Source organism: Ceratotherium simum, chromosome 13, assembly GCF_057802395.1.
Source record: "Ceratotherium simum simum isolate JZ-2026a chromosome 13, ASM5780239v1, whole genome shotgun sequence".
Lineage (NCBI taxonomy): Eukaryota > Metazoa > Chordata > Mammalia > Perissodactyla > Rhinocerotidae > Ceratotherium > Ceratotherium simum.
In genome coordinates, this window is record NC_141912.1 from 41,019,834 (window position 1) to 41,033,046 (window position 13,213).

Below are 13,213 nucleotides of genomic sequence, written 5' to 3' on the forward strand. Positions count from 1 at the left end.
CAGCTCCTCCGAGTCCCCAGTGAGAACCACCTCCATTGCTCACGGCGGTGACCAGCTTGATAGTTAACACATGCTTGTTTTGGTGTCCCCTCCTTCCTGATTCACTGAATCTGTTTCCTCACTTGATTTCTTGAACTCACTTTTCAGACAGAATTGCCTACACATGAGCCCTTGCTTTAGGCTTTGATTTGTCTTTCAAGCTAAGACAGTCACGATTCCTTCTTCCACTAGGTCAGGTGGTAGGGGTGGGAGAAAGACTTGGCACAGATGGTTTGCTGATTACTACCTGTATTTGTTTCCTGGGGCTGTTGTAACAAATTAGGCGGCTTAAAACAACTAATTCATTCTCTCACAGTTCTGGAGGGCAGAAGTCCAAAATCAAGGTGTCAGCAGGGCCACACTCCCTCTGCAGGCTCTGGGGACAATCCTTCCCTTACCTCTTCCAGCTTCTGGTGGCTCCAGGGGTTCCTTAGCTTGTGGCAGCACCACTCCAAGCTTTCCCTCCACCTTCACGTGGCCTTCTCCTCTATGTGTCATATCTCCCTCTCGTTTCTCTTACAAAGACAACTATCATTGGATTTAGGGTGGGCCCTAAATCCAGGATGATCTCATCTAAAGATCCTTAACTTAATTACATCTGCAAAGACCCTACTTTCAAATAGGGTCACATTCACAGGTTCTGGGGTTATGATTTTGACATATCTTTTTGGGGGCCACTAGTCAACCTACTAGAACTGGTAGGAAGCTCAAAGTTCAAGCCTGAAAGAAAGCACAACAGCATCCTTTTCTGGACTAAATGGTGGCAGAGTGTTAATGAGGTGGAAATACCAGGCTCCTGGGATTGGTCCAGAGTGAAAGGAAGAGCGCAAAATTGACAGCCTAGGTAGAAGGGAAAGAAATGGAGAAAGAACAGGCTTTGAGCATTGGCAGTCTAGGCCCTAGGCATTGTGGTGGGTACCATCCCAAGTGTAATCCAAAATGCATAAACAATTAGGTATTTTAAAGTAATAAATGCTGATTATAGACACATATTCTGCTATATACTCTACAGAACTCAGAAAAGCATGTTGCCTGTAATAAAACTAACCAAAAAAGCCACTGTTGTATTTAATGTTTGCAAAAATGAGATTGCACTGAATAATGTTTTTAATTCATCACATTTTAGGTTTTCACATGTCAAGGTATATTTTGACATTACTTTTTCATGGCTGTAGAACAGTCTATTATATAGAGCTACTATAACTTAATCACATTGCCGAGCGTTTAAATTGTATTCCTATTTTTTTTCTACTATAAGCACTGCAATGACTACTTCTATATACTTGTCAAACAATAAATTCTCTGAGTGGAATTTGCTAAGGTGGGTAATGTGTATTTTCTCCCTTCAAGCCTAATTTTCTTTTATTGGAGTGAGATTTACATATAGATCTCAGGTATAGAACCCAGTGAATTTTGACAGAGGTATACACGTGTTTACCTACCGTCCACTCAATACATAAACCATTTCCATCACCTGAGAAAGTTCCCTCAGGTCGCCTTTTAGTAGTCAATCCTGTCCCAACCCTTCATAGGCAAACCCCATTCTGATTTCTTTCACCGTAGATTAGTTTTGCCTGTCCTTGAACTTCATCAATATAGAATCATACAGTTTTTCTTTGTGTCTGGCTTCTTTCACTGAAACTGTTTATCCAAGTCATCCATATTGTCACATGAATCCGCAGTTCATTCTTTTTTATTACTTTTATATTAATTTGTCCATTATTTTTATTATGCATTGTTTTTATTCCATTGTAGGAAAAATACCACAATTTTATATAATCATTGTTATTTTTATTATACTGTTTGAACATAACACAATTTGTACCACTGCCCTGCAATCCTGACTTACAGAGAGTGCACAGGAAAATGTTTAAGTCTTGGAATATCAGGGTCTAAAGGATTATCTTTGCCCCTGAAAATAAGTAGTTGGAGATGATCTAACACCCAAAAGGATGGCACTGTGCTGGTGACCACACAGTTCTACAGGATCTCTGAGAGTCTTCGGAAGCTTTGGGGCAGAGATCACTCATTTACAACTTCCTTCACAGGAAGACAGAGAAGGACTGGAGGAGAGAACTGGGAATATGTAAGGATTGCGCTTCTGGATAATAGAATTTTCCCCTGCCTGGTAATTTAACGACTCCAATACTCCAGGGGGTAGTAACTCTGGAGGAAGTTGGTTAATTACTGCCAGGCTACAAAATGAAATTTCCCCAAGACCCCCATTTTCCAGGCTGCATTTCATACCAATTAAAAGTCTAATCCAGTGGGACTCTTTCCTGGCAAATTAACATCATGCACTTTGATGAACTGATGCTTTTAACAGACTGTGGTATTTTGGCGGACTTAGTCACAGCCTAACTCCTCTCCTCCGCAGTGAGGTCAGCAAGACTAGATATGGGGGATTCGGGCCATTGGCACAGGTGGGCCAGAGCAGCGAGGGCGAAGGAAAGTGAGAAGTTCAGTGAGAAAAAGCACTTTCAGTGGGCTCATTCATTTTTCATCTAACTCTATTTATGATCAGAAGCAACTGACAGGGAATCAGTTGTGCTGTAAGAGTTTGTTCAATCATTTGAGATCTTATATGCCAAGCAGTGAGGATAGAAAGATAAATATGACTTTTCCTACCCTTTAGGAGCTAGAAGTCCATAGGGAAAAAGACCTCCTGCCCCCACATACACTCATTTACGCCCTGGATCATGCTCTACTTCCTGAATTTATAGTTGTTCCTAGGAACTAAAGCTTTACATCTAGAATGTTCTGGTTAATAATCTACCCCTTCCAAGGAATATTTCTACCTTAAGTTACGATCTGGCTGGAGAATCTCGATAGGTGTGCTGGAGTAGTGGAGACCAAGAATGGGACAAATGGAGACAAGGACAATCAGAAAGTGTCAGGAGTCACGTGGTATTTCAGCAATGGCTTGGGTGATACCCCAATTAGTATGATTTGATTCTCACTCCCCAACAGAAACAAAAATATCTTAATGACAAAAATGCTAGAGTGGACAAATTCTAAGCACTTGCTATTTTCTTGCCTTTTGATTTCTAAATAAAGTTTTAACAAGTATTTATGGCATGCCTGCTGTACCAGCACTGTGGGGTGGAGGAGGGAATGCAGAAGCAAAGGAAACTTGTTAAAAGAATCACCATCTCTTTGGTCTGGAGGATGGTCTTATAAAATCTAAAATATTTTGCCTTAATTTCAGATGGACCCCTGCCTACAAATTATTTCAGGGCCCTTGTAAGTACGATCAGACATCAGGAGATTAGGTTGATAAGATTGAGAAAGCTCATGGGATTCTAGCTGTCAGACTTTAAATCATTTTAACATTGTCCCCTATTTTCTGAACCCAAAGCAGAGACCTAGGGTCTAAAGTATTGTTTCCTTCTGCTACAACTTCAGCCCATTCCTTCCTGTTATAAAACTGACTCAGGCAAGAAAAAACAGCCAAGGACGCTACATACCTCACTGGCGATAAGGTGGTGGAGACCTCTATCTAGCTCTCCCTCATTGAGAAGTCCATAGAGGGGTCCAGTCAGCTCAGGGATCTAGTAACTTATGTAAAAAGATCTTGGAGGAAAATATTGGGAAATCCTCACCTTTGCCAACAGAAAAATCTGGGGTTTGATTGCCCTGGACTTTCTCAGGCTAGGGTCTCCCTCTTTACTGTAGCAGGTGCCAACATGGAACCACATGACAGGTTGGACAAAAACAAAGTATGGAACAAAAGACCATAAGTACCCTTCATTCCCAAACTCTCACCTTGGGGTATGAACTCCATCAGAAGCTTAAATTTAAGCTTTGCCTTGCATTGTCTTGCACAGTCGCTCAAATGTGAAGTGAATATTACTACTCTATCCTAGGCTGCCTTCCCCGCCCACACTGAATGTCTCGTTCCTTGAATTCATGCAGACATTTACATGTTCCTTTTTACAGAGAACACTCTTCCCTCTTTCTCCCACCCTTCTTTCCTTGGCCAACTGCTACTCATTCTTTAAGTTTTAAGTCTTCCAGACTTCTGGGAAGTCTAATACCTTCCAAGGTTTTGGAAGATTCTATAGCAGGGAAGGTGCAGCAGATATTACACTGTTCACTGACATCCTTAAGGATAAAGTGGGATTGTACTTCCCCATCCCTTTGAAGTTAAGTGTGACCATGTGACATGATTTGGCTATGAAATGTGACGCACAGCACTTCTGGGTAGAAGCATTTAAGTGCCCATGACTGACTCACAACCTGTTTCCCTGTACCTCAGTAATTGTGGAAGCAAGTGTTCATGTGGAGGTACAATGTCATTAGGAAGAGAGCTACTCTGGAGAGTCACTGAGCCCCAAAGTGGATTTTACATGAGTGAAAAACACTTATTTCAAGACCCTGAGATTTTGGGAGATGTTTGTTACTACAGCACAATCTACCATATCCTGCATACTACATAGTATTAGACTCCAAATAGTCTAATTAGCAATCAACAACTCAATGTCTTACTTCCTGTGGCTGCCGTTGTCTCTACCTTGAATTGTCCATGCGTGATTTTATTTCCCAAAGCACCACAAGCCTATTGTATTAGTCACATCAGACAAACGCTGAAATCTCAGTTGCTTAATACATTAAAATTTTAACTTGCTCACATAAAGTGCAATGTAAATCGGGTCACTTCTCTAAATCCTGCAGCTATGGCATCTTGACCTTCAACATTACCATGGCAGGAGAAGAGACTGATGGAAGAAAAACATCTTAACTACTTCACCCCAAAAGTTACATATGTTATGTCCACTCACATTCCATTGGCCAGAGATAGTCCCAACCTCATTGCGAGGGAGGCTGGGAATGTTGGAGAGCACGTGGAATATTTGGTGAAAACCAGCTGTCCCCAACTCACCTATTGTCCATCCTTTACTGAAAAGTTAGGATTTCAGGATGAGGGATTATATCCCTGCAGAGCTGGAAACAAAATGAATGTTAGATCCTTCTTGAAATCCTCAGCCAGCCTCATCCCAGGAAGTTCTTCGCTGGATATCTTTCCCTTGGAACCCATCTGCTCCCATCCCCTGCAAGTATCCTTCTCTCTTTCCCCTATTAAACAAAAGTCAGTGGATGCTCATCCTTCACCCCACACTATGCTCTGGGGTACATATTTTGCCTTTTCAAAGAAGAGATGTACTGATGCTCTTGCCTAAATGGAGCCATCTGCCACAATCTCAACTCTTAACTGGATTAATGACACACAAAAGCTTTAAAATTCATTTTTCCAAACTTGGATTAGATAAAATTCTCCAGCAGAGTTCCTTCCATAGTGGTTTCTCAACAGAAGAGGATTGATAGAGCATTTATTCTTCCTCTGTTTAAGGCAGGATTTGAAAACTATGGCCCCCCATCTAAATGCAGTCACCAATGCTACCCGTTTTTGAAAAGTTTTATTAGAACACGGCCAAAGCCACTCTTTTCTGTATTGTCCATGGCTGCATTTGGGCTATAGTGGTGAGGGTGAATATTTGTGACAGAGACCAATTGGCTCTTTAAGAAAAAATTTGTTAATCTCTGGTTTAGAACAAACTCCAGGGAGGGTGTTTTCTTCTTCTGTATACACTTGACTTTCTCTTGAAGCTCTCTAAATGCCCTCCCCCTCCACGCCTCACAAGCTCCTTTCACCATCTTTCACGTTATTTTGTGACTGCCTTGTTTACCTGCTGTGAGGGCCAGGGATATTCCATCTGCTTCATCGGTTAATCTCCAGTCCCTTCACAGCAACTTTCTCATTAAAGGTGCCCGATACATTTGTTATCTCATCAAGTTATCTCATCAAGGTCTGGCCTGAGAAAGTGTTGCCTTTCCTCTATTTTTTCCATGGAAATGGGGGTGTTGTGGGAACCACTAGAAATGAAGACTACTTAGAGGGAAGCTTTCCAATGGAGGCCTGGAATGGGTTCCCAGGCAGCTGACTAGATTCCCTCAGCCCTTGGTACAGTTGGGTGGAGTTTGAGCAGCCAGAGCCCCCAGGCCAGTGGCCTTCAGTGACCTCAGTACAAGGATCATTTTCTATGTGTTCCTTGATGTGCGAAAGGATGGGAAGCACTGACTGAGAACTGAGCACAAGGGCCAAAGATGTGCTGGTAACCAGATCTAACTAGGGTAGCCTGAGGACCCCAAAGGCATCCTTTCACAAATGAGGCAGGTCTGGACTGATGAGAACCAAGAGTGTGGACACCTATGGGTGGGAAGCCTGGGAGGCAAAACATAAACAGGAAAATGAAAGAGACCCATCCCCCTTCCCCGCGCAACTTGGCTGCCCACTCCACTCGGCAGCTTTCAGAATAGTTCACTGAGCCGGGCACTTTCATGAGCTCCGCCTAATGTTCCAAATGTCGGGACTGTAATTACTTCTCCCCTCCAAGGACCCTGACATTTACAGAGCCCAGTTCTCCAAGCTCGCCTCCAACGGCCCAGACAGCTCCCAGGAGCTCCTTTACTTGTTCAAACATGCATTTTCTGAGGACAAATATGTATCACATTTATCAAAACATCTTGTCACCAGGGAATAAAGATAGATAGGACAGTCCTGCCTTCCTTGAGGCAGCTTACAGTCTTACACTGAAGTTTGCAACCTGGCACAGCTTCCTGGTGCTGATTTGGTCATCCCTGGCTAAGCTCCACAGAGCTTCACCTCAGCGTCCTCTGATGGACCGCATGAGGCCGTGGATGATAAAGATTCCCTTGTGACCCTAGTCACATATACCTTTCTGGAAACAAATGGTAAACTCCTTGTCATCCCGTACAATTTACCCCAGGTCCTGAGAGATATCCCTTCAGCAAAGCTGATCTTTCCCTCCTTCCCCCTCACGACAACACTTGCTCTGATATTTTTTAAATTGGTGAGGAATTAAAGAAAAACAGAAGTTACAGGAGCCTGGTTATCCAGGTGGGGAAATCAGAAATTAAACCAAGGACTCTAAGCTTATGGCATCTTATTACTCTCTCAGCATCCCCTGCATGCCACGCCTCTCTACTTGGTCCCCTTCCTCTCTACAATGCCACCTGAAGTGCTACCTCCTGTTACAAGTCCCCTAGATGCCGAGTAAGGAAGGTGGAGGGGCACTTCCCAGTACCCGTGAGAGCAAACAACAAAACCAAAGGGAACTGATGGGTATATCTGATGCCATTGCATATAACTTGAAACTGGTAGCAAATTGTTTATAAACGATATTTACTTATACAGGACTGGATACCTTTTTCAAATGAACAATTCAGAGTGTCCCTTGTGAAGATCACTTGATTCTCTGCTCCTTCTGACCAGCTCTGTATCCCTAAACCACTGTAAACCCTACACCTACAGAGTGGGAGAAGGAGCCCACGAAACACAGTCATCCCACCAGCTAGGAGACCACTATTTTATCCTCCTCAAAAAGATGAAATTCTAAATGCTCTGGGTGATCTGCAGTGTATCATGGACGGGAGTGTGAGGGGCAAGGGAAGGAGAGAGAATCCATCGACACTGTGTGAAACTGCAGCCAGGCCCAAGTCCCAGCCTGGGCCAGGTCCCAGGCCCTTCCACATGAGCTTCAGCCCCACCCCTACCCAGAAGAAACGGACTTTGCTACTGAGTTTTACTTCTGTTGAGACGGGGGCAACTGATGTGCCTTCTGGGTTTTGACCAAGAGGCATAATTACTGACTTTGTCCACAGCGACTACCACAATGAGCAGAATCAACATTAATGATAGAAGGAAGAAGGCTCAAGAAGTGGACACCTTATATATGAAAAGGTCAGTAAGAATAAAGTATTTTGATAACTTTCATGTAAAGATGCAACTGCCTAAGTTTCCCTCAAACTCTTCCCAATAGGCCGTGACCCACCTTGGGAGAAACAATGCATTAAAAGCTAGGCAAAACTTTGCCAATCCTTGAATCAACAAGAAAAAAAAGCACCCCTTCCCAAATTCTATGGGTATAGGGAGAGGCGGGACTGTCTGGAAACAAGAAAATTCTCACGAAGAAGGCAGTAGCAGACATCCACTCAGCAGCCCCCTCAAACGGACTACACCAGGGCAGACGCTAAAGACTCACCTTAAGAACTTTGAATAATCCTCATACCTTTCTGGGACTGATGCACAGGTATTTTTCAGGGTAAGGTGTCAAAGAATAAAGACCTTGTCCTCCTGTACTAATCTATGCCCTGGTTTTGAGAGGTGAGCCTTCAGCAAATAGCCAAGCGGACCCTTGACAGCTTCCCAGAGCGCAGCTTTCCGGGACCCTCAGACCCTCTGGCCTGATCCCACCCTCACAACTCCACCACCTGCAGTGTGAGGGCTGGGGTGTGAGAGCAGCCTTGCTGCACTGCTCCTTCTTGTGAACTTTGGAGACAGAGAAAGTGCGTGTGTGTGTTCGCACATACACACACGGAGCGCTGGTATTCAGTAACCCAATGCACTGCTAGTTAGGAATTTATAAAGCTGATGTCTTAGTTTACATTCCCCTGGAAACAGGCCCTAAGACAAGGATTCAGTGTAAGTAGTTTATTTGAGAGGTGCAGAGGAACTGGTTCAGGCATATGGTGGTGATATGGGGAAAAGGCGGCAGCCAACAAAGCCGCAGAGGGCAACTGGAACTTCATTCCACTTGGAGATCCTGGGTAATGGTACAAAACAAATGCCTCGGAATTTCCCACCCAGGTGGAGGTGTGTGTGTGTGTGTGTGGGGGGGGTATTTATACTCCTGTCAGTCACTAGTTGAGGGCAGCTTTTAGGGAATGTTAATTGCCCCGCAATTTCAGAAAAAACTGTCAGGTACAGGGGTGCTGGTACTGGAAGTTGGAAGTCAGCCCCGATCCTCTCAAGGTCCAAGGGAAATGGGAGGCACACTGACAGATTCTGCCTCAACTGGTAGCAAGTCAGGTATACATAACCAGATGACACCCAAAGAGGGAGCTAGCGAGGGCACAGGCCAGACCTGCAGCAAAACCAGGATCTACAGGGCTTCACGTGTCCTTTTCTAACGCCCTCTCCCACTCTTGGCCAATGATCCTAGAAATCCCCCTGCAAGAACATAACTCTCATTTCATAAATGTAATTCCAAAAATGGTTTTCACTAGTCACTTTTAATCTAATACATACAAATCCAGTCATCTTATTACGAATTCTTTTCCATGAGAACCATCTTCCAATGTAAGTTAAACAGCAAGCTGTCTCCTGGTGCATTTAAAATGACTTAATTTGCACAGGTTCAAGAACATGTCTAGGGTAGGAATGACTACGCACAGAATCTCAATTTGTAATAAATTTGCTGGAATGTAATTTCGGTTTTTTTTTTAGATTTGAAGAAGAAAGTCAAAATATTTTTCATACCTGTTATCTACCTCATTTCTAATGAAAATCCCTGATCAGGCAATGAGATACAACAAGGTTTAACCAGGAAAGACTTAGACCCAAAATTGTTTTCAGAGCTTTTGGTCAGAACAGGGTCCCCTTGAAGTCTAACAAGTCTGAAAAACAAGATTAGCACACATCACTCACAGAGTTTGAAGTGACTTCAGAGTCTCTTATTTGACCAACCATCGAAGGCTGTCTCAATACCCTTTCCAACTGTTTAGCCAACGAATGAGCCTTGGATGGTGGGTCCCCTGATTTCCAGGAGATCCACTCTATTATTTTTACAGCCCTAAGAGCCAGAGCATTCCTTCTAAGGCCAAACAAGTCTGCCTCCCTATAACTTCTACTGTCCAAGACCCACAGAACAATTGTTGCCCTTCTTCCACAGGTCAGCCTTCAAACATGGAATGATAATGGCTGTGACCACCACTTGGTGACCACTGAGTGCCAGGCACCATGCTGGACAGTCTACCCGTGTTGGCTGCTGTAATCCTAATACCTCTAGGAGATAGTTGTGAATTCACATTTTGTATATTAAAAAACTGATGATTAGAGTGGAAATCATGAAAATTGCCCAAGCTCTCTCAGGTTGTAAGTTGTTGGGCCAGATTCAAATCCAAGACTAATTTGAAAGCCACGTGCCTTACGTGACCATCTAGTCTTGTCTTCCGCGAAGTCTTCCTGAGGTTCTCAAACTCTTCCTCATAAGCCCTTTGGCCATACTCCTATTTCCTCCAGCCTTTCTCCCTCAGTCCCATCCCTCTTTATTTCAGGCTTGTTCAATATTCCTCACCTCCAGAAATCCTTCTTGGACTATATCCTATCTCGAATTCTCATCTGGACTCTTACTTTATCGATCCACCTTTGAAGGTACGATCCTGCCTCCCTAATTGGCTCTGACATTCCCTACTATGAAAGACCATTATCCTCAACCCCTTTCTTCCTATAGCCCTCACCCTAGCCCCTAGGATGGGGTGTTAATCTCAGTGCCAAGATGACATTTTGTGGTTCTACCCAGACTTCAAATTACGGAGTAGTGTTAGATCAGCATCTATCAGAATAGAATTAGCATGTGTTGTGGATTGGCTAATACAGTAAAATTAAGATTCCCACAATTCAATAATTCAGTCAAGGTACATTATATTCCAGACACACCAGATACTTCTTGTGCCACTGACTTACAGACTTCTCTCTATTGTGTTCTAAAATTCCCTGGAATGCCCCTTCTCATTCCTCCTTCTTCCTAAGACAACACCGGTAGATTTGGCATCACCATACATGGAACTGGTGATAGATTTGGCAAGTGGAGTTTCCCCCAGGCTTGGGCACCCAAAGAACCTCCTTGGAGCATATTAGTATCTTGAATTCAAGAGGAGCACTGTACGCATTGTCAGTTCCAGCCACTTGCCCCAGTAGAGGTGAGGTGAGCCTAGGGCTCCTCTGGAAGGAGGAAACACTCAGGGGCTATTTTCTCATCATTGTCCTCTCTTGCTTGATCTACTTAATCACCCACAGGGCAGCACTCTTGACCACAGCACTGATGGAAGGCAAAGGGTTGGTGGTAATTTTGCCCAGAGAGGGGCCAAATGCAGGAGACTCCATGTCAGGGTCCAGACTCGGGGGATTCATGTCAGAAGAGCTCTTGAGGATTTCTGACTAGTCTCTGATTAGTCTCGTTCAGTCAGGATTTCAAGATGTGGCATTCCCATTTTATGGATGAAAACTGGGCAAAATCATTCCGCTTTTGAACCAAAGTCCCCCAGCAACTAAGTGGCAGAATCAGCCATTGGAATCAGCTGTCTGGGCCACGGCTAAGACTTTTTCAGGCCACCTCAAGTAGAAGGGCCCAGTGTCTTAGGTTGGGTTCTAACAGAAGGAGATCTAAGATAAAGATTTGAGAGGAAGTTATTTACTTGGAAACTGAGCCCAGGAAAACACCAATAAGGGAGTGAAGAGAGACAAAAGTAAGGCAGTCAATGAGTGGTATGTTACCAAACTCATTACCATGGTGGAGAATTCAGAGAGCCAGGATAGCACATGCATCTCAGGGAGCTGGGGTGTTCATACATCAACTCCTGCTAGTCATTGGCAGAGGGCTGCTCCCTGTGGTCTTAATTCCCTGCGCCTTAGAGACTGCCACGTCAGATTTCAATAGCCAGAGAAAGCCCTTGGGTGAAGCATAGGTGCAGTTGGAAGTCAAACTTGAGTGCACTGAAGTGGTAAGAGCCACGAGATGTGGGCAGGCCACTAACATCGTCTGAAACACGGATTTCTCACATATAATGCCAAGTTTGGTAGCACCTATTTAAAGTGCACCGTAGCATGTATTTCAGATATTCAGACTGCAAAGCCTTGGAATCCCTAGCCAGATGATATTCTGAGACTCTCAGAGAGCCTGGCCTAGTACCTGAGGGGCATTTGGGGGTGTCTACTCACCCAGACACACAATCTGCTACAAATGTGGAGGTTGAAAGGTTTCATGTCTCCTCTAGAGTAGATTTTCACCATGGGCCTATGTCAAGGGTTGGCAAACTTTTCTGTAAAGTGGCATATCCTAAGTATTTTAGGATTTGAGGGCCATCTGGTCTCTGAACTATTCAACTCTCCCATTGTAGAATGCCACAACAGCTATGGCCAATATATAAACAGTCAAACTGGAGAAAGTTGGTCACCCTAGCCAGGAGTGTGTGTCTGCCAATCTCAGGAGCAGATCCTCCAGCCCCAGTCCATCCTTCAGATGACTGCGACCTCCTGAGATACCCTGGGCCAGAACCACCCAGCTTAGCTGCCGCAGATTCCTGATCCATAGACACTATGATATAATGTTAAGCTGCTAACTTTCAAGGAAATTTGTTGCACAGCAATAGGTAACGAATACAAGCACATAATCAAGAACCAGCCTTTTAGCCAACTCTTGGAAATAAGCTTTGATGGAGGCACATAGCTACTGAATGAAGAGGAAATTAGAGGAACTCTATCCCAGATGTGTTCCACTTGTTCCTCAAGATACCCTCTCCACCATTCCCCACCCTCTCTGCCCTGGGAAGCTGAGCTGGATGCACTCCATGGCTGCCCTCTAGTCATGGCTGAGTTCAGTCCATGGGGAGGTTGGGTGGGATATCAGAGTAGGGGAGGGAAGTCATCTCCAGATGTCTGTGCCCTTGGCCAAAGTTCACTGCTCTTCTCAAGACTACTTTCTCTTCAGGACTCACTCTGAGTTCTGGTAACCTCTCTTTCTTGGCCATTCCCCACCTCGGGGCCGAGGGGTGGTAACAGTTTTACTGCTTGTTACTGACCACTCCTGTGGTTCCTTATACCCCACCCAGCTTTGAAATGAGCTCTTTTAGAAATAAGCCCTCACTGAAAGATCCAAGTTTAAGGGAGACACCTGTTCCCCATTAGGACCCCAGTGGCATAGAGCCAGAGATGTGAGATGTTGTGGAGCTCTGCCAGGCTCAGCAGCAGCAGCGTCACCTGGCAGGCAGCCTCCACACCCTGACAGAGGCAGGGGGATTTGGGAGTTGGTCACAACTCTGCTGACAGGTATCTCTGGGAGTGAAATAGGAACAGTCTAGTGTGGGTCAGCATCTGTTCTACTGCCTCATTCTGATAAGCAGTATTTTAGGCCATGTAAGGAGCCCCTGACAGCAGGACATACCATGAGAAGTGGCATATGGCATGGCCAACTGCAAGTCCTGGGAAAGGGTGGCTCTTGGGGGCAGAGCCCGGGCTATGTCCAGGCCACAAAGATCCCCAGCCAGAGGGGATCCTGAGTCTTGGGGGAGTTTGGCCCAGTGCCTGTGGGAATGG